The 7,349-nt window shown below is 37.4% G+C and overlaps 1 protein-coding gene across 2 annotated transcripts in view; it reads left to right on the top strand.

Annotated features, from left to right (window-relative positions):
* The first annotated feature begins 6,941 nt into the window (after positions 1-6,941).
* Positions 6,942-7,349, top strand: part of LOC107571763 (guanine nucleotide-binding protein G(I)/G(S)/G(O) subunit gamma-T2-like) — a 1,855-nt gene continuing 1,447 nt past the window's right edge. For both annotated transcript variants that reach the window (XM_016258125.1, XM_016258124.1), the window contains exon 1: positions 6,942-7,073. The gene's annotated coding sequence lies outside the window, so the exon portion shown is untranslated. The remainder of the gene's footprint in view (positions 7,074-7,349) is intronic.

The following is a 7,349-nucleotide window of genomic DNA, read 5'->3' as shown; positions in this document are numbered from 1 at the left end:
TATGCACTTTATATCTGTTCTGCATTCAAACCAGTATAACCGTGTATCTGGGCATTGCAGTTCTAATGTGAAATATGAAGTCAAATCATCTGCCGTTTTATTTTCAGAATAACTGAACACTGTTTGCTGAGCGCATCGGCCCTTCCACAAATTAAAAGCCTTAAAAAGGTTCAATCAGAGCAGAAACTCTTAAATTAAAGTCATGGCATTAAGATATATTTACTTGAGAGAACGTATCTTTGCATCTCATTTTCTGAGTTTTTTTAAATAAAGGTTTTTGTGTTTTCAAGCTTTGAAGCATTGCTAATACAAATTGTGTGCTGCTTTGAAATTTACATTCAGAGAACATTGTTCCATTTATTCCTTACATTTTCTTTATTTGGTCTTAAAAATCTTAAATTTACCAAAATGCACTGCAGGTTTATTTCCCTTAATAGCTTTATTTTCATATACTGGGCAGTGTAGATTATATTCTGTGCCAAAAGCAAGCAGTTATTCTCTAGTGGCATGTTTGTTCCTGGAGTATTTTTTAGAAATCGGAAGGGAAATGTGATTCTGTGTCTGTGCAGTTATAATTAGGTTTACTAGTCACATATCTAAAACATCTCTAGCTACAGACTTGGGTTAATTACACATATGTGTCCCTGCAGCACAAAAGCAGTGTTAAGTCGCTGGGGGATATTTGTAGCAATAGCCAACAATACATTGTATGGGTCACAATTATACATTTCTCTTTTATGCCAAAAATCATTAGGATATTAAGTAAAGATCATGTTCCATGAAGATATTTTGTAAATGTCCTACCGTAAATATATCAAAACTTAATGTTTGATTAGTAATATGCATTGCTAAGATCTTCATTTGAACAACTTTAAAGATGATTTTCTCAATATTTAGATTTTTTTGCACCCTCAGATTCCAGATTTTCAAATAGTTGTATCTCGACAAAATATTGTCCGATCCTAACGAGCCATACGTCAATGGAAAACTTATTTATACAGCTTTCAGATGATGTATAAATCTAAATTGACCCTCATGACTGGTTTTGTGTTCCAGGGTCACATATAGGTTTTCAATGGATTATTTATCACTACTATGAACTAAGAAGTGTTTGACGTCCCTTGACTCTGTTATGGCAGTGTCAAAAGCTCTTGATTGTTCTTGAATAATTAAGGATAAAGGTTGGATTATTACTGTAACTAATACACATTCCATTCACACAGCTGGCACCCATTTCCATCTCTAAACAAACCATAGCACACGTCAAAGATTTAACAGTGTACGGTGCTCCTCAAGGTTTCTATTGAGATCTTCAGAGGAGAACTGTAAGACTGCACATCGGTCCTGCTTCCAAACCGATGGAGCGTTCAATGAAATATTCATGATGTACCAAGTACTCTTGTTTCTTGAGTGATGAGGATAAATCAAGTCAGTGTGATAGACTTAAATGCAGAGTTGCATGTGAGATGCTCACCATCCAGGTGAAGAATCTCAAGCTTTGTGTTTCTTTGGTGAAGCAAGAACCAAGGGTGCAGGTGTAGTTCAGTTTTCAAGAATCTGATAGAGAGGAAATATGAATCATCCATGTTTCTGCTCAATCTATATTCATAAAGACTGGTGAGTACAATTAGAGCTGTAATTGATCTGTTTCTGTAAGGCATGCATTAATTTGATCTATGCACATCTGTCCAGGAAGAAAGTTGATTAACATAAAAGTGATTAACTCTTATTCTGTGTGAAATGATAAACGGATTAAAGGATTTCAAGTTCTTTAGATAATTTGGCTTCTCATGCCAAGCCACAAATCCTTGTAGATCCCGGACCACAAGCTGTTTGAAAATGCATCATAAATGCACCATCTTTTCAGCTCGACTTGATGATTCTGCACTGAGGACGAGCAAGGCAAGTGTGCTTGTTAATCTGGAATGCCTACAAGCATTTCTTCCTCTTTCTGAATGGAGACTCTGAGCTGTTGAAGATGCTCTGCGTCGTTGTTTTACACATGGCTTTCCTCGTGGGGAGCTCAAAGCTCTGCCCTCATCGGTGTTTTTGTTACGATGCGTCTGAACTGGTGGACTGCCGATCCCGAGGGTTCGCTCACATTCCCCACAGTATTCCACATGGCACGTGGCTCCTGGAGCTCAGTGGGAATAAGCTGTCGGAGTTGAGGAGCACCTCCTTCACTGGGATATGGGCTCTCAGGGCCCTTCTGCTTTCACAAAGCAACATGCAGGTGGTGCATTCTAAGGTACGTTCAGTTTTGCTTGTTTTTGCAAATTCATGTTTCAGTCTACACAGATTTTTTTACTGGCATTAATGCCTCCATGAACAACCATGGAATCATTCCATTGAACAAATGGTTCTTTTATAGTGGAAAAATTGTTCTACACTTAAAAATAAAGGTTCCAAATTATTATTATTGTACAGCAATGGCATAGAAGCACCATTCTGGTTCCCCAAACAACCGTTTACTGAACAGTTCTTAAAAGAACCATTGTTTTTTCTTAGTTTGAAGAACTTTTTAATATCCTAAAGAGCCTTTTCGCACTGTACACTCTTAAAAATAAAGGTCTCAAAAGGGGGATTTCTCAATGGTGCCATAAAAGAACCATTTCCGGTTCCCCAAAGAACCTTTCAGTGAACATTTCTTAAAAGAACCATTATTTTCTTAGAGTGAACCGTATGTAAAATGGAAAGTTCCCTTGGATGTTAAAGGTTCTTTGTAGAACCACTGATGCCCAAAAACGAATATATTTAAGAGTGTGAAGAACCTTTTGTCCCGTGGATGTTAAAGGTTCAACTATTGATGCCAAATAAATGACATTTTATGTTTAGGAGTGTAATCTTTCCATTGTGCAAAAAGTTCTTTTTATTGGAAAAAGGTTCTTCACATTAAGAAAAATTGAACCCAACATAGTTCTTCTCTGGTTCTTTTATGGACCACAAAAGAAGATATTTAGAAAAATGGTATTTGTGACCTTGGACCATAAAACCAGTCATAAGGGTCCATTTTTTAAAATTGAGATTTATCCATCCAATAATCTTTCCATTGATGTATGGTTTGTTAGGAGAGGACACTATTTGAAAATCTGGAATCTGAGGGTGCAAAAAAATCTAAATATTGAGATAATCATCTTTAAAGTTGTTTAAAGCTTATTTATCCAGCTTTCATAATTTAAAAAATGACCCTTATGACTGGTTTTGTGCTCCAGGGTCAAATATAGATTTTTGATGGAGGCATTAAAGTTATGCAACCTTGGTGAAGTTTAATTATAGCCTACATTTAGATTTGTACATCTGGCCATGCATTTAAGGTTCAAAATTCATAAAAGTTGTGCTCATCTGTGAAGCTAATGATGAACAAAACCTTCTAGAATCACAAACTTATGCTGGTCACACAACTGTTTTTTTCCCCAGTGTACATCCAAAAGCCAATTGGAAAATACTACTGTTTTTTATTGATGCAAACTTACAGTTTGGCCTACAAAAAGACTTCTACGGCAAAGCACAGTTATTACTTCTGGTGCCACACGATAACATTGATATTAGACTTAACAATACAAAAATAATGGACCTGCCATTGAAAAAATAATTAATAAATAATCTCCATAATGGACCTGCCCCCCCACATAGGACGCATATGTGCTGAGGGCCAGAGAGAACCACCTTCTCTTCACTCCGAAGCACATGAAACTGGCACACAACCCTGCAGCTCCTAAATCAGAGTACAGGTAAAGCACCTGGATGTCTGGCTTCCTAAAAAGACAAAAACAGCTGTTTAAGACTTTGGCCAGCTTCTTTATCAGTTCTTTAAATGAAACTTAGTTATTATCACTTCTTTTAAAAGGTACTGATATGTTTAGGTACTTATACAGTATTTTAAATGCATGGAAATGATACTGAATGCAAGTAAAGTGTCTAATGTAATGTTTCAAATCACTTTTGTGAAAATAAAATGTCAAGATATGAGTGAAATAATGTTTCACCGGCATTCAGTGTAACGGATACATTCATGTAAAAATGAAACAACACGTATTCTGACCAGTAAAAAAATGCAAAAGAAAAAGTGATCATACTTTAAATGATTAGAAACGTTGCTGACCTGGTTTGAAGGATAGTGGCAAAGATTGGTGAAGATTAAAAATGACAATTCATTAGTTTTTGGTTCTTAAATAGAGTCTTTTATTGTCCTCTAATGATTCTGGTTCGAAATATGCCTGACAAGATGAACTGTTGTTACACTGAATGACATTTCTGTGGGTGTAACTCATGGTAGTAGTGTAAGAGAGTCATTATTATTTGCTCAGAGAAAAATACATCTGTATTAAACTCTTATTGTTCTGATTGGTGTTTGACCCATGTGCTTTTAGAAGCTCGCTGTGAAGTCACTGATCACGAATCAAGCTCTCTGCTGCTAATCCTGGACAAACAGACCTGACCCAGATCCAGAGAAGCCGGCTTACCCAGAGTTCAACACACACACACACACAGGTTTGTTTTTATGGTTTATGGGGACTCTCCATAGGCGTAATGGTTTTTATACTGTACAGACCGTATATTCTATTGTCCTACACCAACCCTACCCCTAAACCTACCCCTCACAGGAGACTTTCTGCTATTTCAGATTTTCAAAAAAACTCATTCTGTATGATTTATAAGCTTGTTTCCTCATGGGGACCTCAAAAATGTCCCCACAAGGTCAACATTTACTAGTATTTCTATCCTTGTGGGGACATTTGGTCCCCATAACGTGATAAATACCAGGTACACACACACACACACACACACACACACACACACACACACACACACACACACACACGAGTGGAAACACAGCAGATATAGATGTAGTTTGGAGGTCTGGCAGTGTTCTCCTCCAAAACTATCCAACATAGCTGTTTAGACGTGGACTTGAAACACTCTTAATCATCAGATAATAGTTTTGGGGAATGTAAGAAAGCATTGCAGTTATTAAGCATTAATCCTGGGCTGAGCAGTTTTTTGGGCCATGATGCCGGTGCATGACGGCCAAACGTACTTCACATTGAGTTTAACACAAGCATCTGAGAGATCTCAAGACTATTTTATTCCATGACGGATTTTAAACACCATTTCAATGGGATAGTACACTTCAAACACACAAAAATGGCATGTCGCACTAAAAAAAGAGAGATTTTTTCAAAGTACTAAATAAAACAATGATTGCAAAAGATACTATTTAAATTTCACATTAATTTCAGTGTGTTCTTGCAATTTTTTTGTGAAATTTACTAGCAATTTCTGAGTGTAAATTCCTTCTACGTAAATCCTACACCATTTTCTTTTAGTGTAGTTCATATCTATGGCATGAAATTCATATAGCTCTATATTATTCATATATTATTGTATATTGAAAGGACTCTCCTATTTTATGTACTGTATTCTGATGTGCTAAAAAGAGACATGTTTTTAATAAACAATATAACAAAATCAACCAGGGTGATTTTTATAACCATTTTTAATAATTATCAAGATTTGGTTTCTTTGTTGAATTAGATTTAAAAAAATGTTTTTTTCTTCCTCCTTAAAGTTCCCATATTGTCAAAATTGAAATTTCCTGGCTTTTTTCATGATAACTGAGGTCTAGGGGCTATTTAACAACCATATAAGTTTCAAAACAGTCAGTCCACAGTAAAATGCACACAGCCTGCTTAAAGTAGCTGTGAGTTTTCACGAACCGTTGTGACAAAAGTTGACGTCAGAACTACACAGTCACCGCCTTCAGTCACCCCCCCAAAAGCTTAGGGTTGGTTTTTTAAAGAAGTCTCTTCTGCTCACCAAATAAACAAAAATTCAGTAAAAACAGTGAGATATTATTATAATGTAAAACAGCTGTTTTCTGTGTGAGTATCTGTTAAACTGTAATGTATTCCTGTGATGAGCAGCTGTATTTTCAGCATCATTCCTCCAGTCTTCAGTGTCACATGATCTTCAGAAATCAGTATAATATGCTGATTATTAGAAACATTTCTGATTATTATCAATGTTGAACACAGTTGTGCTGCACAATATTTTTCATGCATGTTATTTTTCAAGATTCACAGAACAGCATTTATTTGAAATCTTTTGTAAAATTTTAAACGTCTTTCCTGTAACTTTTGATAATTTTCATGAGTACTTGCTGAATAAAAGTATTAATTTCACAACAACAGCAAAATTGTACTGAGCCCAGACTGTTAAACGGTACTGCATGCTTCAGTATTTATCACGCCTGGCTATTAACAGAGTTTGTATTGATGAAAAACCTAAAAACCAAAATCAATGTCCTGCATAAACAAACCTGTAGATGTTTAATTGCATTGAGGCAGGACAGTAAGACATGTTTGGCTCCAGGCCGTCTGAGGACTTCTTCAGTGTCTCTCACAGAACATTTAACTTTGGAAATGAATATTTACTGCTTTAACTAATGCTCAGAGATATACAAACCACACGGAGCTCTGTCTAGGCAGAAGTTCACATGCTTAGATCCTTACTAAAAGCCATTGATGATAGCTGACAGAGTAATTCCATCAGTGCAGCATTGAGGGACAGCGGCAGTGTTTCAGTGTTGTTTAGAGGTGACTCCTCACAAGCCTAATGAGATCAGGGCAGGCCGATGACATCAGAGCGCAATCCCCTCCAGGATCAGTCTCCACACCTGAGGAGGAGGGCTCCGGAGAACAGAAATAGAGCAGAAGAGCCTCTAGGCAGAAGTTCACATGCTTAGATCCTTACTAAAAGCCATTGATGATAGCTGACAGAGTAATTCCATCAGTGCAGCATTGAGGGACAGCGGCAGTGTTTCAGTGTTGTTTAGAGGTGACTCCTCACAAGCCTAATGAGATCAGGGCAGGCCGATGACATCAGAGCGCAATCCCCTCCAGGATCAGTCTCCACACCTGAGGAGGAGGGCTCCGGAGAACAGAAATAGAGCAGAAGAGCCAGAGATCAGAGCGTAGTCTGTTCACAGACGGACAGGAGAGGAGTCTCAATGCTGATGATCTCCTAGGAGTCTTCAGGACCTTTCTCTGACTGCTGCCAGTCCCATTCAACAGGTAAATGGATGGCTTTTGTGTGTGTGTGTGTGTGTGTGTGTGTGTGTGTGTGTGTTTTTGTGACAAATGAGGACATAAATTTGTATAATGACAAAGGTATGACAGGTATTACAAGGAGAAGGTGACTTCAGGACATTACCCCATGTCCCCACTTTTCAAAACGCTTATAAATCACACAGAATGGAGTGTATTGAAAATCTGAAATAGCACAAAGTCTCCTGTGAGGGGTAGGTTTAGGGGTAGGGTTGGTGTAGGGCAATAGAATATACAGTCTGT

Source organism: Sinocyclocheilus grahami, unplaced genomic scaffold (assembly GCF_001515645.1).
Source record: "Sinocyclocheilus grahami isolate Dianchi unplaced genomic scaffold, SAMN03320097.WGS_v1.1 scaffold1648.1, whole genome shotgun sequence".
Taxonomy (NCBI): domain Eukaryota; kingdom Metazoa; phylum Chordata; class Actinopteri; order Cypriniformes; family Cyprinidae; genus Sinocyclocheilus; species Sinocyclocheilus grahami.
The sequence above is the reverse complement of the archived record's forward strand: the minus strand, read 5'-3'. Positions and strand labels throughout refer to the sequence as shown.